General features: G+C 45.0%; 1 long non-coding RNA gene across 1 annotated transcript; it reads right to left on the reverse strand.

Annotated features, from left to right (window-relative positions):
- Positions 1 to 6,088: 6,088 nt before the first annotated feature.
- Positions 6,089 to 23,542, reverse strand: LOC138784309 (uncharacterized). Its single transcript, XR_011361811.1, has 3 exons — positions 23,399 to 23,542; positions 21,590 to 21,725; positions 6,089 to 6,212 (listed from the first exon to the last, which is right to left on the reverse strand). It is a non-coding gene; the product is annotated as an uncharacterized lncRNA (long non-coding RNA).
- Positions 23,543 to 24,995: the final 1,453 nt, after the last annotated feature.

The following is a 24,995-nucleotide window of genomic DNA, read 5'->3' on the forward strand; positions in this document are numbered from 1 at the left end:
TACAGGGTGTATGTAACAGCGCCTGTGAGTGGTGGAGAAAAGAACGCGAGAAGAAAGGAGGATAGAGATAGGTAGAAGGAAAGAGTCTCTCTCAGAACCATACAATACAGTAACCCTTACATGACTACAGCTGTGCAACATATATACATAAATATACATACTACTGACATCTAGTGGCAAAACTTATACAATACTATATCATCACTTCACTTTAGAAGTACCAGGCTTTTGCGAGGGGTGTTCTAAGTAGGAACACCCGTGGTGGGACACCACATTGCAGCATGTAAGTGAACACTGGGTCACTTACACACTGCAGTACATAAGGAGTTAAGCAGAAGGACACAGGAGACTTATCTTCCCTGTGCATTCCTGGGCCCCTCTCCCCCACGGGCCCCATAGAAACTGCCTTTCCTGCCTCTATGGTAGCTACACCACTGCTTCAGCCATCAAGACATAGTGGACATTTCCAGCTTTGTAAGAACCGTTTAGGTTTGGCCCTTTTCTCCTTCAGCATGGCTGCCCCCAGTGCACACAGCGAGGACCATAGAGACATGGAGGGGGAGTTTGCTGTGGAAGAACGGGACCGTCTGTACACAGTTCTGAGAGGTTTTTTTTCCCCCTGTGATCTGGGATGAATCCTGCACAAAACAATCACGCCATGTGCTATTAGATGCCGTATATCTGACCACTTGGGATACATAAACGTTACACAATATATTTTGTATGAATGTCATTTTTGCGACTTCCCTCTTGGCCCCGGATATTTTTGGACCCACACCTAGAACTTGCACAGTGGCCCCAGCCCTTTCACCCACACAAAACACATCCATCTATCCATAACAAGTTTGCTATTGTAGTGAATGGCGACACACGGATACCCATCACACGGCCAGCGCCACCTCTTGCCAGCAATGACTTTGGACGCCTCTTATGTTTTTGACTCAGCATTTGCTTGTTTCTGCTCGGATCATGGAGACTGAGAGCCGATACTTCCCGAGGAGTCAGGATCCCGCTCTAATGTAGCTGTTTACAATGTGTGGGAGTCGGAGAACACGTGTTATGTTCTTATGTCACAAATTTATCACCCTTGTGAGGATTTCTTGGATCCAGCGTTTGTTTTGCTGTTACTTAACAATAACTGTGCAGTTTATTTGTATCTGGTGAATGAATGTGATATATGAGGAAGCACAATGGTATCCAGCATAAGGGGACGTCAAGCATCAATGTAGCCCTATGCAGGGCAGATTTATGGACAGGGCAAATGGGGTAATTACCACCAGATCACAGACCCTGACCATGTTATACATGGAGAATAATATGTACAAGCATCACTATCATCTTGACATGTATAAGATATCTTGAAAATCCATTTATATATTTGTGTATAGGAAAAGTCCTATGAATGACGCAGAGCTGGGGAAGGTGAAGCCGCAGGGGATGCTTCTTAGGGACTATGGACACTATGGAGCAGATTTACTATCCCAGATGGAGAAGTATTGAGGTGGAGTGGCTTGAATTGTGACAAAAAATTCCTTGGAAACTCTATTTCTAATTATACAGTAATATAAGGAATATTGCAGTGCAGTTTAATAACGTGACATGTTTCCAAGCTGGAGCTTAATGGGGTACTTCAGTGAAATGTTATATTTTCAAATCAATTGGTTTCAGAAAGTTATATAGATTTATAATTTACTTCTATTTAAAAATCTCCAGTCTTCCAGTACTTATCAGCTGTTGTATGTCCTGCAGGAAGTGGTGTATTCTTTCCAGTCTGACACCGTGCTCTCTGCTGCCACCTCTGTCCATGTCAGGAACTGTCCAGAGCAGTAGCAAATCCCCATAGAAAACCTCTCCTGCTCTGTACAGTTCCTCACACGGAAGATTTGTAGGGTCAAATGTTATTAAAGAGGTATATAATATATTAAAACAAATTAAAGGGGCACTCCGGCAAAAAATGTTTTTGATCTTAACTGGTGTCAGAAAGTTATACAGATTTTTTTGTAAATTCTTCCATACATGTGCATGTGGAGAGTTGTCTTTCAGCATGAGCTATTACACCAAACAATTAGCGGCTGCAATGGACAAGTTATTGTTTCATGTAATAGGGCCTTTAGTTTCCAAAGTCTACCCAGAGATGCATGGGGGCAAGTCTGGCCAAGAGTTTACCGAGATTCCTTGAGTACCAGCCAGGACCGATTCTAAGTGTTCTGCTGCCTGAGGTGAAAACTGAAATAGTGCCCCCCCCACACTGTCCAATCACCCCCCCCAACACACACCGTCCCATCACCTTTCACACACACACCGCCCCATCACCTTTCCCCCCAAACACACACACACACCGTTCCATTCTTCCATTTTTATAGCTTCTCCAAGAATATAGACAAGAGTCAATGCATTGGTGATCTTATTCATGCTCATACTACCATTACACCTGGTGCTCCATTTATAAGGGTAGTGATCACTGGTAGTGTAGTGATGTGTGACACATGTAACAATACCTGCAAAGTGTTTGTGTAGTATCCCACTACATGTTTTATTCTTCTCTTACACCTCAGCAAAAGTGTTTCTATTCAGTGTCACAGTTAGGACAGGTGGCTGCTCTACCTTACTCCAACCACTAGGTGTCACACTCCTTCACAGCAGAGCTGCAGTCAACACAGGGTCAGCTACACACACACTTCCCTCTATAGTCTTGACTTCTCTTTAGTTTTAGTTAGTTGGTGCCTGGCTTCAGGACAGGCAGGACATGCTTAGCTTTTTCTCCAGAGCTAGTGACTCAACTTCCATGGGTTGCTAAACCTCACCCCCAGTAAAGATGGAGAGAAGGGAGTCTCACCCCTTGCCTACGCCATGGATTTTTCTAGGTTTAGGTTCGTCAACCACCTAAAGAAAGGAGAGGAACATTAAGGCTGTACCTGCAGTAGAGCACAGTGCAAGTTGTCCGCTCTCTACTGACTTACGCTCAGCTGAGAAGGATGGACAGTACATGTCAGCTCTAGAGGAGTCCTTGGACTTGTACTAACCCATTAGGACGGAAACCCGACACTGAGGGGCAGAAGGGGTGAGATGAGGTAACTAAGATTCGTCTATAGGTGAGAAGACCGCTATCATTTCTACTAGTCCGAGAGGGTAACTTTTAATTAAGGACCTGTCAGCAATTCAGGGCTTTGTGGTCCTCTATTCAGGTCTGGACTTTTCTGGAAGCCAGTTATATGGGGTGGACTCCATACTTGTACTCTGCAGCTCCATACAGCTCTATGGGTGAGAAAGAAACTGCTGTGTGTGAATTACCTCCTCAACAACCTTTGTAGCTATTGTCCTAGTACTGTTGTGAATTAAAGGTTTAAAGTGTTTCCAGGTGTTAGCGTATTCCCTAGTGATGGCGGAAGCTCCTGCTGGCATTATAATTCGATCCTGCAGCTCTTAGAACAACAAATCACTGGGTTGTGAGCGTCTTCCCTTCTTCCTCCAGATGCTGGACACATTCACACTATGTGTGTTCACACTTTTCTTTCTATAATATCCCTTTAAGTAGTAATGGGTTATCCTTAAAGGGTCTCTGATAACGGTAATGTAAGGAACCCTGCACCTGTGTGAGCATCACATGACCAGGGCACATTTTTATCTGCAATAAAGGTTTCCCTTCAATGACCTTTAGCAGAGATGTGTGCTCGTCCTGCTCAGCCAATCAGTGCGCTGCCCCGCCACTGATTGGCTGAGTGGGACGTCCTGCGAACCCCTGAATCAAGCCGGAGTGGGGAGCAGGCCATGTATGCACCAGCCGCTGGGGGGTTAACTTACACCCCTATGAAAATACATACTCGCAGCGGGATTGACATCCTGCTGCGAGTTTGTGTTTTCATAGGGATGCACTGACACTGGATCCGCAGCGTGAAATCTGCTGCGGATCCGATGTGTGTAAAGGCACCCTTAAAGGAGGTTTCTTACAGGTATGCAAAGAGGCTTGGAACCCCCTTGTAGGGAGTATAGATAGTTATTACATGACATACAGTGAGACCCATAGCAATTTTATGTTTGGGAATTTGTTTTCTGTGTTTTTCCTGTTTTTCCACTATACATGTTGTTTCCATATCTGACATCTCGCAATACCGACACGGGGTGTCGAGCGATCTGTGGGATGTGATATATTCGATAATATCATCACATACATGTGGAGAGGGGGGAGTTACTTATGTTCTTTGTTTAAAGTTTTGTCTGGTTTGATTAGTAGGAAAATGTAGAAAATGGTGGTTACATTGCAGATGTAGCTCATTGCCTGTCCCATATATATTATGCATTAGATATTGTATGTTGTATATTTCAATTCGATATGTATCCGAACTGATAGGCTGTCCAAAAATTGTATACCTGATGCGTATTGACTATGGGACTGCACTGCAATGAACGTGTTAATAAAAATTATCTGATTTAAAAAAAAATCTCAAGTCTTCCAGTACTTATCAGCTACTGTATGTCCTGCAGGATGGGGTGTATTATTTCCAGTCTGATACAGTGCTCTCTGCTGCCACCTCTGTCCATGTCAGGAACTGTCCAGAGCAGTAGCAAACCCCATAGAAAATCTCTCCTGCTCTGGACAGTTCCTGACATGGACACAGGTGGTAGCAGAGAGCACTGGGTCAGACTGGAAAGAATACACCACTTCCTGTAGGACATACAGCAGCTGAAAAGTACTGTAAGACTAGAGATTTTTAAATAAAAGTAAATTATAAATCTATACAGCTTTCTGAAACCAGTTGATTTGAAAGATTTTCACCAGATTACCCCTTTAATGGATTGATTCATGTCAGGACCTGGATAGAGTTGTCTCTGTCAAACGACATCTGTACCATGCTGCCATTCATGGACTTATTCCTGCTATCCTGTGCCCTAACTCTGACTGATAGGGCCCCATAGCATATTTTTAATAGGGCCCCATAGCATACATTTAATAGGGCCCCATATCATACCTTTAATAGGGCCCCGTATCATACCTTTTATAGGGCCCCGTATCATACCTTTAATAGGGCCCCATATCATACCTTTTATAGGGCCCCATAGCATACATTTATTAGGGCCCCATATCATACCTTTTATAGGGTCCCATAGCATTCCTTTAATAGGGCCCCATAGCATACATTTATTAGGGCCCCATAGCATACCTTTAATAAGGCCCCATAGCATACATTTATTAGGGCCCCATATCATACCTTTTATAGGGTCCCATAGCATTCCTTTAATAGGGCCCCATAGCATACCTTTATTAGGGCCCCATAGCATACCTTTAATAAGGCCCCATAGCATACATTTATTAGGGCCCCATATCATACCTTTTATAGGGTCCCATAGCATTCCTTTAATAGGGCCCCATAGCATACCTTTAATAGGGCCCCATAGCATACCTTTAATAGGGCCCCATAGCATACCTTTAATAGGGCCCCATAGCATATCTTTAATTGGGCCCCATATCATACCTTTAATAGGGCCCTATAGCATACATTTATAAGGGCTCTATATCATACCTTTAATAGGGCCCCATAGTATACATTTATTAGGGCCCCATAGCATACATTTATTAGGGCCCCATAGCATACATTTATTAGGGCCCCATAGCATACATTTATTAGGGCCCCATAGCATACATTTATTAGGGCCCCATAGCATACATTTATAAGGGTCCCATAGCATACCTTTAGGCAAGCAGTACCATAAATCACCATTGAAGGTCGGAGAGCCCTGTTAGGCAGTGTTCACACTCGGTGGATACAATGAAATACCACTGAAAGTTTGAAAATTGCTCTAAAACGGTGACAACACTCTACTGACCAGGAGCTTTGTGTTCTTGCAGTACCAGTGATTTCCTTTAGGGGTCACTCTTGATCCACCCAATCTTAGACAAGCTCAGCGATCCCCCAGCTCTATGCCATAATACGTCCTGACAATTATCTAGAAAGTGAAGTGGATCTCTCGTAAGCCTCATAGATTTAGAGAGCGGAGAGAGAAAACTCATGGCATTAAAAGGCAAACAGGCGACAGTGTTACATTGTATTTCAGATTAAGCTTTAATCTGAACAATTTACAATTTCACGATTTTTACAGAATCGCAGCCGAGAAGCCAATTAGTGACGATGTATCCGAGCCGCGTCTGGTCAGATGTGAGATGACTGGAGGCTGGATGACTGGATGAGGATCAGGGGTCATTAGAGGATTTCACCCTGGGATAAATCACAAAGACATGAGAGAGAATCGTTTCCACGTCCCCTCCCCCGCCCATCATCTCAGCCGCTCATTAACACACCTCAACGGGGCGGAAAGAACAAAGGAACACGTGTCCGCCATGTTTATAGGGTAATGGAGACACTGACTGTTTCACTTTAAGATCTGACCGTTTAAATAAAAAATCCCTTTAAATTGAAAATTTTGAAATATAATTTAAATAACTGTTACAAAATGTATCAGTATTTACCAGCAGCCCTTCCGTTCTTTAGGAGTGACCTCTCCCTCTTAGCAGGTGCATGGAGACCTACTGAGAAAGTGGAAGAGGATCAGGTATTGGGAATTTCAGTTGCCCATCCCTTTGCTCACAGTCAGAACAGTGGGGATTCTTTACAGTAAGAGCAAGAGCAAAAGTATATGACAGGTTATAGGTAATGGATTTATGTAGCTGGGACCTTGATCCACAGATTTATTGTGATTACCATATTTACAGTCAGTAAGGGATTTTACCCCAAGTATGGGGCAATTGGCATCTGCCTCATAAGGACCAACACAGAAAGGTTATAGATTAATCTTGAGGGTCTGTAACTATGTAACTATGAATAAAGAAGGATTGGAAAGTCAAGAAGTGGAAAGGCCCCCGTGCACATTAGAGGGTTGGTGGATCCAGGTAAAGGGGCATTCTGACTTAAAGGAGAAGTCTGGCGACAAAAAAAAAATAAAAATACTGGCAGGGGGTTAGGGAGGGAGCATAATAAAGAAAATATACTTACCTGTCCTGGTGCCCCTGCAGCACTGCACCCTGCTCCTGAACCCCTGCCCGGATCCTCCCTCTCTCTCCTGTAGTGTCATGACCTGGGTGATAGATGCCCAGCTGAGCCAGTCAGTGACTGGGACAGGACCCCACTGCAGTCACTGATTGGCTGAGCAGGATATTTCCCGGGAGTCCAGGAGCCTGTTGACACAGCACTGCGGAGCACGGGAACGGGTAAGTATACCTCCTTTATTATGTCCCTTCCATCCCTGCCTACCCTGTAGTTTTGTAATTTCAGCAAATTTCTCCTTTAAAATAACTTATTGCCCTATCCACTTCTGGGAAGCTCTGCCACCTCGAGAACGGGGTCCAGAGTCTTTATTAAGAATGAATTGGTGAGTTGTACATGCATACGTCTATGGAGGTGCTGAAGATACAGTAGACAAGTACAATGCTCAGCTATCCCCATTCGTCCCTCCGCACAATTGCCGCAGGAAGCAAATAAAGCCAAGTGAATGAACGGCAGCATCGGGGTGAGGGCATGCTTTCTCCTACTACTTTGGATTTAATACAATGCTCAGCTACCTACTCAGATCCCATAGAGATTAACTCTCCTCTTCATTTGTAACATCAGACAGTGTTAGATTAGTGGCGATTTGACTTTGGAGAACCCAACCAACTTACGAGAAAGTAGTTGTATGGACCAGTGGCTGCCATACTATACAACTCTATGGGAGATATGGAAATGGTTGTGTGCTTATAATGTATAGCTGTGGGACATAGACCGAACACAGTCACTAGTTGACCATGTTTGGCCCATAAAACTCCATGAATGTGTTGCCAGTATACCACACTATACGATGACATACCATTTCGGTACCTTTTTAACATGTTATTTTCATGACTTTTGGTCTAACTTCTCTCTCCATTTTTTTTTGACAGTGCAGTTTTTACACAGGTTCTCTCCATCCAGTAGTAATGGCAATGGGCCCATATCCTCATGGGCTCCATATATCCACACTGACATGCCTCTAAGCTATGTACGCTCTAGGAGGCGATTTGTATCCATCTTGCTGTAGAGTCATAGCACTATACACATGACCTCTAGTAGCCAAGAAAGAAGCAAAGTACTTTACCACTTGTTTGTGGCTCTTTGTATGGGGGAAATACTTGTGACGATTCCCTTTAATAAGATTTCTATTGGTGACCGTCCCATCTCCTGCACAGTGAGTGAATGGGATTTCATCCGCGTATTTCCTATACCAGGACCTGACAGCTGTGTAATAAAGCTACTCGGTAAGAAGATGGTGTCATTGATACGGAGAGGCCCTCAGGTGTCCGGGAACTCATTTAGCTGCCACCTCCTCATTGTTTACAGTCATCCCACACCAGGACCACCTATGAGACTCTGTTTTCTCAGATTAGAAAGGTCACAATCTACACCTCACACCAAAGTAATTATCGAGAAGCGAATGTCTCTCCCCAGCCAATGAGTCAGAGTGTGATGAGTCAATGGGTCCCCATGGACCAAAACACTATGGGTCAGTCTGTTCTCTGAGACTAATGAGTATTTTTTACATTGTAGCAGCGTCTCATTTAGACTGTAAGACTTGTAATGGTGATATTAGTTGTGACTAGTGTTGGGTGGACTTGGCAAACTGATCGGGGTCGGTATTTGACTCCCGAAGGCTGGAGAAGTTGTATGCTGCCCTATCAGCTATATACAGTCATGGCCATAAGTTTTGAGAATGATACAAAGATTAATTTTTACAAAGTCTACTGCTTCAGTTTTTAAAATGTCAATTTGCTTATACTCCAGAATGTTATAAGGAGTGATCAGCTTAACAGCAATTACTTGCAAAGTCAATATTTGCCTAGAAAATTAACTTTATCCCCCCAAACACATTTTAACATCATTGCAGCCCTGCCTTAAAAGGACCAGCTAACATCGTTTCAGTGATTGCTCCATTAACACAGGTGTGGGTGTTGATGAGGACAGGGCTGGAGATCAATCTGTCATGATTAAGTAAGAATGACACGACTGGACACTTTAAAAGGAGGCTGGTGCTTGGCATCATTGTTTCTCTTCTGTTAACCATGGTTATCTCTAAAGAAACACGTGCAGTCATCATTGCACTGCACAAAAATGGCCTAACAGGGAAGAGTATCGCAGCTAGAAAGATTGCACCTCAGTCAACAATCTATCGCATCATCAAGAACTTCAAGGAGAGAGGTTCCATTGTTGCCAAAGAGGCTCCAGGGCGCCCAAGAAAGACCAGCAAGCGCCAGGACCGTCTCTTAAAAGTGTTTCAGCTGCTGATTGGAGTGCACATGTGCAAAGGTCCTACACCAACGTGGAAGCCCAGAGCAATGCTAGCATATCTCGATGTGTACCATGTTTTAAGTGTCCTGGAGGTTTGAAAAAGAGAGCCCAGCGCTCTCGAAACGCGTTACCTGTGGATATACACAAAATATACATAAAATTTGCTTCTATACTTATGGTCTGCGCGGGGACATATCTCCCTTTTTCATTTGGATTCTACATATGACTACGCATACCCGAGAGTTCTGCGGCTGAGAGTCTCCTGCAGCGGCCAAGTGTACATTATACCATTTACATGCTGTTATAGTGGTTGTGGCTTCTCACAACCACATCAGGTGAGCTTAAACCTGTGTGCTACTTCATTGCCACAGTACTTTTGAATATACAGTGTCACCCTATGAGGCGCTCTGCCCTGTGTTTTTTCTGTTTCGCCATTTTTAGCTGCGGGATCGGGCTACCAGCAGTGCAGAGCTTGCTCAGGAATGGCAGCAGGCAGGTGTGAGTGCATCTGCACGCACTGTGAGGCGGAGACTCTTGGAGCAAGGCCTGGTCTCAAGGAGGGCAGCAAAGAAGCCACTTCTCTCCAGAAAAAACATCAGGGACAGACTGATATTCTGCAAAAGGTACAGGGAGTGGACTGCTGAGGACTGGGGTAAAGCCATTTTCTCTGATGAATCCCCTTTCCGATTGTTTGGGACATCTGGAAAACAGCTTATTCGGAGAAGACGAGGTGAGCGCTACCACCAGTCTTGTCTCATGCCAACTGTAAAGCATCCTGAAACCATTCATGTGTGGGGTTGCTTCTCAGCCAAGGGAATCGTCTCTCTCACAGTCTTGTCTAAAAACACAGCCAAGAATAAAGAATGGTACCAGAATGTCCTCCAAGAGCAACTTCTCCCAACCGTCCAAGAGCAGTTTGGCGATCAACAATGCCTTTTCCAGCATGATGGAGCACCTTGCCATAAAGCAAAGGTGATAACTAAATGGCTCAGGGAACAAAACATAGAGATTTTGGGTCCATGGCCTAAAAACTCCTCATATCTTAATCCCATTGAGAACTTGTGGTCAATCATCAAGAGACGGGTGAACAAACAAAAACCAACAAATTCTGACAAAATGCAAGCATTGATTGTGCAAGAATGGACGGCTATCAGTCAGGATTTGGTCCAGAAGTTGATTGAGAGCAGCCAGGGAGAATGGCAGAGGTCCTGAAGAAGAAGGGTCCACACTGCAAATATTGACTTGCTGCATTAACTCATTCTGTCAATATAAGCTTTTGTTACTCATAATATGATTGCAATTATATTTCTGTGTGTGATAAAAACATCTGACAAACACACATAAAAACCAGAGGGCAGCAGATCATGGGAAAATATAATATTTGTGTCATTCTCAAAACTTTTGGCCATGACTGTACATGGAGACTGGGTTTGGAGAATGTTGCCGAACCCGAACAGTTCAGCACTTCCGCTCATGGGGCCCCATAGCAAGAAACGGTACGGGTCCCATAAATCCTGTACCCCCCACCCCACATACTCACATGACCCAGGGGGTGAAGCAGTTCTGCATCACTCCATCCTCCCAGACCTCCCCCCCATACACACGAGTGTGTGTATGGGGGGGAGGGGGGGGTGGCACTTGTGGCTGGAGGTGTAATGCTGCGTGCGGCCACAAGAGGGAGTGTGTGCCCCTTTAAGAGGCCAATGAACACAGTGGGGGGGATTTACAAAGCGTACGCCCCACTCGCCTGATGGGCAGGCTGGGGGAGCTTGCAGGGGCGTGATAAGGTGAGAAGGAGGCGTGGCCTCCTCCCGCACCTCATTTATAATGATTTACGCCTGCTCACAGGGTAAGGCTATGTTCACAAAGCGTGAGAGACTGCCCGTTCCGTGACCCCGGCCGGGTCACGGAAAGGCCGGTCTTTGCCCGGATCATCTGTCCGGCCGCAGAGCTCTGATGCGGGCGCATCAGCGCACTCCCGCATCAGAGCTTTCCCCTGCACATTATGAAGCAAGCAGCCGGAGCCGCTTGCTTCATAGTGTGAACTGACAGGGTTTCCTACAGCCGCAATTCATTGAATTGCGGCCGCAGAAAGCTGACATGTCAGTTATTTCCGGCCCCGTACGGAATCCCGGCCAGAGTGCATACGATGTGTATATGCTCCGGCCAGGATCCCATTGAAAGTAAGGCATTGTTCCATCGCGCAAAAAGTACGGCTGTTGTTGCCATCAACAACAACAGCCCTTCTTTTACGTAGTGTGAACATAGCCTAAATCATGATCAAAATCTACAGATTCTGTAGATTTTGTATGCCGGGTGCAGATTCAGGTGCCTGGCCGGCCGGATTCGCTAAGGGGTGTGCGCCTCTTAGTGTATCCTGCCAGGGAAAAGGGGGCAGGGCCTAATATAAGACCGGTGTACTTGTACGCCGGTCTTTGTAAATCCCCCCCCAGTGTTTCTGTATTCACTGTATTTTGCGAGAGAAGCTCCAGTCTGCACAAGCTGCAAGCAAAATCTCCAATTCTCATGCAGCCCAATCATGACAACCCTGCACATATAACCTGGAAAATGTAAGGCTACGTTCACACAGAGCAAAAGGAGCGGATTACGCAAGGAAATATTTCCGCCTGAAATCAACTGACGCTGAATTCCGAGCAGAATATAAGCAGAATGCAAGCAGAATCCCTGCGTATTCTGCTAGGAAAGTGTTCAGCTCGTAATCAGCTCTTGACAAATTCAGCGCGGAATACTCGAGGAATCCGCGCTGAATCCGCATGCATTCAGCGCTGAAATTCAGCGAGTATTTGGTGAGTAAACTAGACTATACCAGAACATATACTAGAATCCTCCTCCCCCCCCTTTTCCCCATTTCCGCGCTGATTCAGCGAGTAATTTCCGCTTGTATTACGCTTGTATTCCGCGCTGAATCCGCGCTGAATCTTCGCTGAAACAGAAAATCAGAGCCCCATTGACTTGTATAGGCTTCCGCTAGCGGAAGAATGAACATGTTCATTCTTCTGGCGGAAAGCGGATTAGTTCAGTGCGGAAATTCCACTGTGTGAACTGCAGAGCAGAATTTCCATTCAACACAATGGAAATTAGCTCTGCACCTATTTTAACGGCTGAAATTTCAGCGCTGATTCAGCGCAGAAATTCAGCTGCTTTTGCTCAGTGGGAACGAGCCCTAACTATAGGCCAGAAAGGAGCAGATGGAAGTGAGTATAATGGTAGGATCTGACTACACAGTGTTTGTTTGTAGTCTGCTGCCATGGAAACACATAGAAGCTGCCAATTTACGCAGTTTCTTCATTTTATTTTAGATTATTTGGGCAATAAAAATGCTTGTCGAGACGGGCACACTGTAAATTTTTAGCTAGTCACATGAATGGATGCTGCTATAGTCATCAGGACCATCTACAAATCTAGTAATTTCCAATTCTCAGAACTACAGTCTGTAGCAGTAAAAACTTTATTATACTAAAACTTTTGTACTTAGAAACTGAACCTTTTTTTTTTTTTTTTTTGGGAAGCATTAGAGAAAGTTGAGAGTCGCCCGGCGGTGGAGACCCCGTAGCCTTCCCTACAATCTGGCCCAACACAGCAAAAGTTATTCTTAAACTTTTCATAGGAAGTTCCAAGTGTTGTCTCTGTGGGAACTGGGTCACCGAAAAACTGCGAGCAGATATTACCTGTTGTTTTTTCACTGAGCTTACGCTTCCCACATTTAGGTCAGTGGGTGAGGAGTGCAGCAATCCTTCCAGATATTGATCATGGAAAGCATGCTGTGGGGTTCCATTGTTTTTCAATCCCATGTAGATCCCCTGAATCCCCTGAGATCCCGGTTGCATAGCTGCAATCCAGCGAATATGCGGCCAGTATATCCCATGGTGAATTCCCTGGAATATCCTGGCCGCATATTCCCGGGAGCAGAACTATGCGGCCGGGATCGCAGGCATAATAAGAGAGCGAACTGCTTTCGGACCCAAAATCCGAACAGTTCGCTCATCTCTAGCGATAATCGGCCGAAACAGGCTGATTTGGCCGATTATCGCTCCGTGGAATAGGCCCCTTACTCTGTGGCGAGTATGCCGACATGACAAGGGTTTACCAAGGCAGGCATCCATCCACAGACAGCCGTTTCGGGGGCAGTGTATCAATGAAGACTCTTTAGTGAGTACTCCATTTAATTTTTTGTCGCTGATCTCCCTGAGCTCAGCAATTGCTGTGTTTTTTTGATACATGTATGTTGTTTTGAGTCACTTCCCTTTATGTGATATCCATTGTGATTTCTAATATATTTGTAAATCAATTCATTTAATATAAATTTCTTCTTAACCAAGTTTTGGCCACTAGGTGTCTCACTTCCCTGCAAACTGTTGTTCGCTGCCTGTTGTCAAGGGGAAATCTGTCTCTGGTAACAGATCAGGGCAAATTACTAAAAGTGTGATCGGGGCTTAGCATGTGCTGTGTGCAGGAGAGAGGTAGAATGCATGGGCTGTAAATATTCTGACTCCAAATCATTCCCTATGCCCTACTGCAGAGCAGTAGAAAATCCCCATAGAAAACCTCTCCTTCTCTGGACAGTTCCTGACATGGACAGAGGTGGCAGCAGAGAGCACTGACCCCAGCTTTAGAACCTGCACTAACACTGACTGACATGTCATATATTAGGGCAATAACTGTAATTCATAGATGTAGGAGATTGATGTGAACATGTTTGGTCGATTTGGGAAAATAGCTGCAGGTTATTTCCTTTGTCCTCAGAGATGGGATACATAAACACAGTTATTTTTATTCTCAATATCCCATATACTCCACCAAAGTTATGATGAGAATTTAATGGTTGCAGGCGCCTCCAGGGGCCTTGAACACTGCGGGCTTCATCGGGATCCTGGATAAAAATAGACCTCAAACCAACAAAAATGCATAAAACCGTCCACCGTAGAGGAGGAAGGTGCAGGAACACTTTCTCTAAATAACCACACATGATGGGGAAGCTATCAGGAGAGCATCCTCCGAGGGGAGAGGCTCAACACATCGCTTCACACATTTCAGGGATTATTATTCTGCTGGAAATGGCGATGAAAAACGTGTAAGTGATGAGCGCCGCACCATGGTCCTGGGAATACTAAGCCTACTGTAAGGTAGGGGGATCTGCGAGGAAATAGAGAGCTTATATTTGATAGAGAACAGCTATGGAACAGGGAGGTAAATGATAAAGAACAAGTATCGGGAATAGGTGGAATAATGGAGAAATATACAATGACAGGCATACCGGTTCGGCTGCACTGGAGCCCAGAGAGGGGCCCACCATTGTAATGTTAAGCCCGCTCACTATAGTGGAGAGTAATATAATAATAGTAAAACAGAGGAGCAAGATCTGTTAGTCCACTTTCCATCCTTTAGGCAGTGAAGTCTTTTCATCAGCCTCCAGCTTTCTGCACACAGAGAGCGAGAGGCTGAAGGACCTGAATCACATGACCCGCAGGTTCTTACAATTACTGTGTGGATTTATCAGCCCAACTACACAGAGAAAAAGGGGGAAGACTGAGAGCTATAAGTGCAGCAGATGATATTGTTTCTCATTGTTACCACCTAGTAACCCAGGGTTATGGCCGACTGGACACAACTATACTCATAACCATCTGGGTGGTCCTAATGCCCTGTTACCTCTTTTTTTTTTTTAAGCGATAACCGCATGCTGCTACCACTAGGGGAAGATAACTGCATGCTGCTACCACTAGGGGGAGATAAGTGAACGCTGCTACCACTATAGGAAGATAACTGCATGCTGCTACCACTACGGGAAGATAACTGCATGCTGCTACCACTACAGGAAGATAACCGCATGCTGCTACCACTATAGGAAGATAACCGCATGCTGCTACCACTATGGGAAGATAACCGCATGCTGCTACCGCTATAGGAAGATAACCGCATGCTGCTACCACTACGGGAAGATAACTGCATGCTGCTACCGCTATGGGAAGATATCCGCATGCTGCTACCACTATGGGAAGATAATCGCATGCTGCTACCACTATAGGAAGATAACTGCATGCTGCTACCGCTATGGGAAGATAACCGCATACTGCTACCACTATGGGAAGATAATCGCATGCTGCTACCACTATAGGAAGATAACCGCATGCTGCTACCACTATGGGAAGATAACCACATGCTGCTACCACTATGGGAAGATAATCGCATGCTGCTACCACTATGGGAAGATAATCGCATGCTGCTACCACTATGGGAAGATAACTGCACGCTGCTACCACTAGGGGGAGATAACTGTAATAGGAATTTTGAATTGAAATTCTGCATACAATGAGCCACACCATGGCATGTAGTTGCTATTTCCTTGGCCCGGGGTGCTGGTACAGATGTTGGGGCCTGCTTGTGGGCTTAGTGTTTTGGGGGCTACTTGTCTTGGTGGCCAGGAGTCCCACTTTAAACAACTTGTAAACTTTTTACTTTGAAAAAGTATCTTAGTGCAAACAAGTCACATACAGTGCTCAAGTACTTTGTGCAAAAATAATCAGCAATAATAGTCAAACAGGTTGAGAGGTGAGTTGATAGAAGAAACAGTAATAGAAGAATGTTACTCTGCTGGGATGTGGTGAAGTGTTGAGAAGTGTCTAAAGAAATCCTTGTAATCACGTATGGATGAGTCCCAGTTATCTCACCTAACCATCTTCTGCCCCACAGTGTCGGGTGACCCGTCATCTGGGGTAGTACCAGTCCCAGGTCTCTGCGTTTGGTGGAGCTGGCTTGTAGTGTCCTTCCTACAAAGCTCACTGCTTGTCAGTAGAGAGCGGCTGAACTTGCACTGTGCTCTACTGCAGGTCCAATCTTGAGCTTCACCGTCCTTTTTGAAAGGTGGTCGACTGTCCTATTCTGTTAGTCTGTCCTCAGTGTAGGCAAGGGGTGAATTCTCCCTTGGCTTTGGTGTCCCTAGAGGTCTTGTCTAGCAATCCATAGTGGTTTGATGGATAGCTAGTATAGTGAACACAGGTCTGCTGTCTTCTCTGTCTTGAACTAGACTCAGTATCTTCAGGAAGTGTAAACTGCAAAGAGCAAGCGTATGTGCAGCTAGACCTAGTGTTATCTGCAGCTGTGCTGTGTAAGAGTGACATCTAGTGGTTGGAGTAAGGAACAGCGTCCACCTGTCCTAACCTGTGACACTAGAGTGATACAGTTTTACCAAAGTGCAAGAAGAGAAAACACATAGTGGGACACTACACTATGACATAGCTAAGGTAAGCAGTTCAGCGTATTCCAGGGTGTACGCCAGGTTGACAACATGAAACTCATAACCAGCGACTAATGAAACCCAGGCACGGTGATAAGGACAGATTGCCTCCATTAGGAACCGGTATATCTGTAACACAAGGAAAGTGGCCTGGTAATGGCTGATCTCTTAATTCACGGCGTACCGCTGACTTCCTTCGCGAGGCCTCTCTCTCTTTGGAGGACTCCTGGAGGAATACGCTCCTCTGTAATCAGGGAAATGTTTGAGATCCTTTTCAATATGTTGGCAAAATAAACGGAACAGCAGAAAACTACTGGAATGATCGGCACATGGTAACCAGAGTTTGCTATCGAGCTCTGAAACATAAACATAAGTGCGGTTACATGTATATATTGTGGGGTCCTGTTAATCCTTTAAGGATATACAGTAAGTGACTTCAAAGGCCTCTGGGATGCAGTGAGTGCGCCCCCGGGACCTGCCTCGCTTTTACATCATGCAGATTCTGCCATAGGCCCCGGCTCAGCTCTATGTGATGGTAGGACGGGCATGGTGGCGCCTCTCCTTGTTAGTGACGGTTCCGTGTGATTAAGGGACAATCAGGCAGAGATTGGTCGCAGACTCATTTGCACATCTATCTCCTTGTATGTTGGGACAGGACAGCTGGGCTTCCTCTGACACCTATTAGTCTGCTGAATCCCAGCCAGGGGTCTGATCCCCCTTATTACATGCTGAGCTTCTGATTTCATGGCCGCATGACACAGGAGATCACACAGTCCTGACATCTGAGACACTTTGTGTTTTCTGTGGTTCACATCTGTGCCAGTTCAAGGACAATTCAATATCTATCTATCTATCTATCTATCTATCTATCTATCTATCTATCTATCTATCTATCTATCCATCAATCTATCTCCTATCTATCTATCTATCTATCTATCTATCTATCTATCTATCTATCTCCTATCTATCTATCTATCTATCTATCTATTTATTTATTATCTATCTATCTATCTATCTATCTATCTATCTATCTATCTCCTATCTACCTATCTATCTATCTATCTATCTATCTATCATCTATCTATCATCTATCTATCTATTTATTATCTATCTATCTATCTATCTATCTATCTATCTATCTCCTATCTATCTATCTATCTCCTATCTATCTATCTATCTATCTATCTATCTATCTATCTATCTCCTATCTATCTATCTATCTATCTATCTATCTATCTATCTATCTATCTATCTATCTCCTATCTATCTATTTATCTATCTATCTCTATCTATCTATCTATCTATCTATCTATCTATCTATCTATCTATCTATCTATCTATCTCCTATCTATTATCTATCTATCTATCTATCTATCTATCTATCTATCTATCATCTATCGGTCTATCTATCTATCTATCATCTATCCAGAACTATTCGTGGTAACACTATATTAGTCATTATGTCTTGAGGTTTTATTTAACTTCAGTTTTCAGGCATTTTTTTTTTTTTTGGTAAATCTGATTTTATTGATTTTGCATGGTAAAATACAGAACAAAAACAAGATATGTATAGAAAAGGAGTACATAAACATACTAGAAAATTCCGTATATCCAGAAAGAATAGCAAACAGTAGCTACAGCTAACAGGTAATTAAACCTTGGTAGACCTGCTGCGATTTGACCAACCCCGCACCCAGCTTGAAAGAGTAGATGTCTTACAGTAAAGCGCATGGATGTGCACAATATACAAGGTTCGGTCAGTTATTGCATAAAACATGTGGGCAAGTATTCACGGAAAGACAGTTCCCTCGGATAACCAGGGGAAACACAGACCATAGAGTTAGATGAAACAGAGAGCAAGAGAGGTAGGAAGAGAAAGGACAGGTCCTAAGAGGGACAAAGGCTGACCAGACACTGACGGATGGGGGGGGGGGAGTGGGGAAAGGAGGCTGAGTAGAATAGGGTGGTAAAGCTAGTAAAGGCATGACGGAAGGCGGTCCTCTAACAGGTTAGCCATGGGGCGAATAGTGGACCCTCGTTGTAGGTCGTCCAGGCCAACCACAAACGGTCTACCTTGGTCCCTCTGGAGTGTTCCTCTGCGGTCAAGGATTCTATACGGTAGAGAAGATCCATCTCCGGCGTCACCCATTCCGAGATGGATGGCGGGGCTCTGGACTTCCAGCGCCTGGGGATCACAGTTCTGGCTGCGGTGAGGAAATGGCGCAAAAGGCCCTTCTTGACCGCAGAGGGAGGGCCTGGAATCAGTGAGAGCAGAGCTAGACTAGGAGAGGGTGTGACCGATCTGCCCGTGACTTGCTTATAAATTGTGAAAACCGCTTCCCAACACACGGCAGCCCCACCACACATGTACCATCGTGCCAACATCCGCTTTACAGCGCCAGCACAGGTCCGACACCTCAGGGTAACACTGGTGCAGGAGCTGTGGGTATCTGTACCAACGGGACAGAATCTTAAAGTTTTTCTCCTGTGCAAGATAGGCCATGGGCATCTTGTGCGTCAGGGTGAAAATTATTTGCTTGTCGGGAGCTGAGAAGCTAACTCCCAACTCAGCTTCCCAGGCACGTAGATAGGAGGGATCGGGATCAGCGTCCGCTACAAGTAAAATGCGGTACAATCGGGAGAGCACCCTTGGCGATGGGGAGGACCCCAAAAGGAGCGCCTCCAGATCCGTGGGGGAAGTCGTGAGGATTCCCTGTGGAAAGGCAGAGCGAAGACAGGCTTTTAATTGTTCTTACTCCAGCCGTGGTAGGTTCCTCTCCGGGCAGGCCTCCTGTAGAGTCTGAAGCGATCCTAGAGACTTGCGAGACCCTAATATCTGACCCACCCTGGCACCCCCACATGCCGTCCAGCCCAGGAAGGACTCTCTGCCACAAGCCGGCGGAAAAGCAAGGTTGCCAAAGAGAGGACTCATTATTCCAGAACGATGGGAGATGTTATGTGAGAGGAGCAATCTATCCCACAGCTTCAAGAACCCCCTGGTCAAGTGAGGAAAAAAGTCCATTGGTGGGAGGTCTATCGGGAACACCCAGGAGAGGGACTGCAGGACGATGGGAGACTGAGCACCCTCTACACGCACCCACTGTTTATCTACACCATTGTGAAACCAGTCAACCACCCTCAGCAGGACCAAGGCTTTATAATATAGGGAGAAATCGGGTAGTCCCGCTCCACCGTCCAGCTTATGTCTCGTGAGGATTTTATACAAATTTACGTAGGGTAGTTTGAAGCTGAATGAAATAAGAGGTAGGCACAGATATGGGGAGCGCCTGAAAGGTGTACAGAAATCGGGGCAGAAAATCCATTTTAATGACATTTATGCGTTCAAACCAGGACAGCTGGGATTTATCATAGGAGAGCAGGTCCGATTTAGTGCGAACTAACAACGGCAAGTAATTCAGGGAAAATAGAGCGGACAGGTCCACGGGGACCCATATCCCTAGATATTTAATGGCTGGAGCTTGCCACTTAAAGGGGAAGGACTCTCGCAGACGGTTCATCAGGGGCTGTGGCAGGGAAACGTTGAGAATTTCAGTCTTGGCGTAGTTAAATTTAAAATTTGCTCACGCCACCAAAGTTATCAAATTCTCTAAGAATAGCTGGGAAGGAAGTGAGGGGATTAGTCACATAGAGCAGGAGATCATCAGCGTATAAGGCCATTTTGTAATGAGTGCCGGCCAAGGTGATGCCCGAAACGTCGGGGGCCCACCGCAGGGCCACAGAAAGGTGCTCCATTACCAGGACATAAAGCATCGGCGACAGGGGACACCCCTGTTTCGTTCCGTTTGCAACTGCAATGGGTGCGGAGAGCATACCGTTAACCCTCACCCGGGCCGTAGGATGCAAGTATAGAGATGCAATTTTGTCCCTCAGGATCCTGCCCAGACCTATCTGTTCCAAAGTAGCCTGCAAAAAGGTCCAGTGCACCCTGTTGAAAGTTTTCGGGCATTTAATACCCCTGTAATACTGTGTCTAATACCAGTATACAGTAGTAATCATGTAATCATTGTCTAACTAGGTAACAAGGCCCATATAATACCGCCATACAGTAAACATGTAATCATTGGCTAGTAAGGTAACAAGGCCTATATATTACCAGTATACAGTAGTAATCATGTAATCATTGTCTAGTAAGTTTACAAGGCCCATTTAATACCGCCATACAGAAATCATGTAATCATTGTTTAGTAAGGTAACAAGGCCCATATAATACCGCCATACAGTAATCATGTAATCATTGTCTAGAAGGTAACAAGGCCCATATAATACCGCCATACAGTAAACATGTAATCATTGGCTAGAAGGTAACAAGGCCCATATAATACCGCCATACAGTAAACATGTAATCATTGGCTAGTAAGGTAACAAGGCTCATATAATACCGCCATACAGTAAACATGTAATCATTGGCTAGTAAGCTAACAAGGCCCATATAATACCGCCATACAGTAAACATGTAATCATTGGCTAGTAAGGTAACAAGGCCCATATAATACCGCCATACCATGCATAAATACAAAGAATATATTTACAATAAGTAACTAGGGTGGGAATTCAGCTTAGCCCACACACGGTCAGGTCGGGATGATAAGGGCCTTTAGTAGATGGAGGGTCCTGTGGCATATTTCCTTTCAGCCCATGGTGTATGATGTGTAATCTTTATACTGTCTTATATACATATTCCCCTCAAATCCTATTGGAAAGTATTATGAATTTTAGACGTTCCCGTCAAGCAATCAGTCATCAGCTCTATGAAATACATCATGTGTTCACGGGTCACAGGAAGGCCTCACCACGTCATGGATGTTACCACTTTCCTGCCTTGTTTTATTTTTTCACCACTTATATACAATGAAGCTTTAGAAAAACAAAACACGGGGCCGAAACGGGGGAAACGTCAGCAGGGGCCAATGGAGAGAAAAACGGCCTGCTTACATCACCGGCCGCATGACTGACGGCTGCTTACCTTACACGAACAATGTTGTACAGTCCTAATGGTAATATGCCGTCCTATGAGGAAACTTACTGTAAACTTCTATGTCGGCCGCTCGGCTGCCAATGGGAATTCCGCTCCGCTTCTATTTTTTTTGCTCCATTGTGACAGATCAATATTCTCCATGTCGGATATCGTCTCCTTACTGTATCCTTTCCTGTAAGAATTCCTAATGAGAAACACATTACACCTGCTTTCCTTCAGCTTAAAGTGACGGAAACTATACAGTAGTAGTATCAGATTTACATAATTCTTCACAGTTGTAGGGATAGACGGAATACGGAATAAGTATATGGCGGGCTGGTAGATGGGAGGCATGTTATCAGGGAATGAAGATAGAGATGCTTTACTATAATGATTCAAATCACTTGACAACACAAGACAATAAGGGAGCTACGTGTTTAAAGCAAATTTGTACTGGTCGCTGGAGTGTATACCATGTGTATACACTCAGGTCGGGACCCCTTAAGCCTGCAGCACTACATAAGTTCCGTAGAAATCACGGCCGTTGAAAAAACGGCTGTGATTTCCACAGAACTTACGTAGTGTGAACATAGCCTAATAAAGCATCTGAATCTTAAGGATCAACCTGCGCTGGACCTTTCACAATATTCTTTTTTTATGTATTGGTATCCAGTAGGTTGGGATATGTGGGTGTCGGTAATATTCTCTCCTGTCCAGTGGGTGTTGAGTTGAGGAGTTTGTTTTTTACTTCTGAGTAAGGGTCCTATTAGACACCCAACGATTAACAATAAACGATCGCAAACGAGACTATCGTTAATCTGAAATCGTTCCCTGTATTACACAGAACAATAGTCGTTAGTTACTAGGATCGTTTCCTACATCTGATCTCTGCAAAAGAAGGAACGATGTGGAATTACACTGAGCGATTAGGGAACAAATGTGGAATTACAGTAAACGATTAACAATGATTTTGGTGTTAGCAGCAAACCACACATGAACGATTTTTCATTGATCGTTGCCTGCATTTTTACACAAAACGATTATCATTTAAATTCACATGATAAAATGATAATTCGCATTAAAATTATGGTCCCCTGTAATAGGGCCCTAAAAACCAATACGTTTTTAGGCCAGTCCATTAACTTGCCTCGTGTAATGGGGGATGTGCAGCCAATGGTTTACAGCCAGAAAGGCACAGGTGAATGAAGGCTCTGTAATTAAGCACCGATCATCAAGATTGACGCTCGTCTACCCACAAGGTTGGGGGGAAGTGAGTATAGGGTGTATGGCGGTCTCTTGAGTCTCCACTGACAGATAGGGGTCGGGTGTGATGGATTTTCACTGCCCAACTACTTTTTTCTTAGAGAGAAAAATCTCGGGCAGAGTAGCCTGGCCGCGGCTTATCCCTCCCTGCCCCGATGTCTATGGGGCAGACGGGAGAGATAACTGTCAACCATATTATCTTTCCAGTCTGACACAGTGCTTTCTGCTGCCACTACCTTTTTGTCCATGTCAGGAACTGTCCAGAGCAGGAGAGGTTTTCTATGAGGATTTGCTACTGCTCTGGACAGTTCCTGACATGGACAGAGGTGGCAGCAGAGAGCACTGTGTCAGACTAGAGAGAATACACCACTTCCTGCAGGACATACAGCAACTGATACATCCTGGAAGATTGGAGATGTTTCAATAAAAGTAAATTATAAGTCTGTATAACTTTCCAACACCAGCTGATTTGAATTTTTTGCCACTGGAGTACCCCTTTAAAAACAACCTGAAATCCCATTGCTTCAGAAAAGCCTAGTAGGAGAAGTCCAGGCATGGCCTTTTAAAAAAATACTCATTGGGAGGGGGTGGGTGAACAAAACAACATGCACTTACCTCCCTGTCTCCAGCGCTTGGGCTGCTGCCCTCCGCTCCAGTTCCTGGTCTCCGGCCACTTTTTGGTCTGAGTGGGAATTGGGACGTGACTTATCAGGCTGAGGAGAGCTCAGCGGACTTGGAATGTCACGTCCCAAGTCTCCTCTAGACCAGGAAGTGGCCGGGGACCGGGAACCAGTGAGGAGGACAGCGACCCCAGCGATGGAGATGGGGAGGTAAGTGCAGTTTTGGAAAAAAAAAAAAGTCTGTGCCCGGACTTCTCCTTTAATCTTAATGCTACTGCAAGAACTGCTACCTTCCCCCAATTGTCCTCTCAGGCTGATCTCTGGGTTCATTGTACTTGCGTCTAGTTACGTGTTATGTACCTAAACCCACAGTTCATATGTATGACACCCTGGAATTAATAGCACCGAAGAACACATAGTAATGCCTGCTAGGCCTTGTCTAACAATGACAGGCCTAAGTCTCAGGAAAGAGGCAACTTGTGCAGAGTGACAGGCTGACAGGATTCATGGCATCTAACAGGAGGCGGAAAGCTGTGGATTCTGCTCCTGATAACAAAACGGGAGATGTTAATTGGTCCTTATTACCTGAGGTGACTGCGAGGGTCCCTGCGGGGGGTCTACACAGTCCCTGACCCGTGTGACACAGCCCTCCGGCTATAGTGGATAATGAAAATCCTCTAATCTCTCAGCTGTTTTCCAGTTTTGTAAGAAATCAAGCCAAATTAGCCGTCAAAACCAGGTTTACCGACTTAATTATAATCCATGAAGGCCATATTGTCGCAGTGTGCGCCCTGGAGAACGTGGGGGGGGGGCATCTGTCCTAATCTAGATAGGAGGGATTAGCTTTATGGGTGACCTCTCCTGCCTTACATGAAAGAGTCAGTGTCACTTCATTATACCAGAGCCGGATTAGAGAATATATCCGTCACATTATACTATGAGCTGCAGACAAGGAGGCCGGAAATTATTCGGATCCCATGATCCTCACCATCATCTACTGTCTCCATCCTCCTCTTTTGATAGTAATTGGGCAGGGTCCCCTCCTTCTGTGTATAAGGAGCGTTTCATAGGATTCGGTTCAGAAGTCCCAGTAAAGAGCAGTAGACATTTTGAATGGTGTCTACTAAAGTTGAGCGAGCATGCTCAGTCGAGGATCGGGGTGCTCAGGTAAAAGTGGCCATTCACATTCAATAACTGACGGCCAAACTGACATCACTTATACCTATTACATTTTTTCGTTATAATTTTGTACATTTTGTTTAAACATCCCTCCAAAGTGCGAAATATATGCAATTTAAAAAATGCTAGGTTCGAGTTAAAGTGAATGCACCATTAGGTACATTGTTTTTCTTTCTTACATTAGCAGATCGGCACCAGCGCGGGGTTCTCGGTGGCGCAGGGTTTCTTTTGAAACACTGCCCGATTCCTGCACTCTGCACTTTCTTTTGCTATGGACTGGGCCGCTGCCCCCCAGATATCTCCTGTCCTCCTTCTGTGACGTGGCTCCCGCAGGAAAGGGATATCGTCACGCTGGGGGACAGAGGTCTGGCTGCCAGTGCATAGAATGGGGCCTGTGCACAGCAAAAAATTGC

Source organism: Dendropsophus ebraccatus, chromosome 2 (genome assembly GCF_027789765.1).
Source record: "Dendropsophus ebraccatus isolate aDenEbr1 chromosome 2, aDenEbr1.pat, whole genome shotgun sequence".
NCBI classification, from domain to species: domain Eukaryota; kingdom Metazoa; phylum Chordata; class Amphibia; order Anura; family Hylidae; genus Dendropsophus; species Dendropsophus ebraccatus.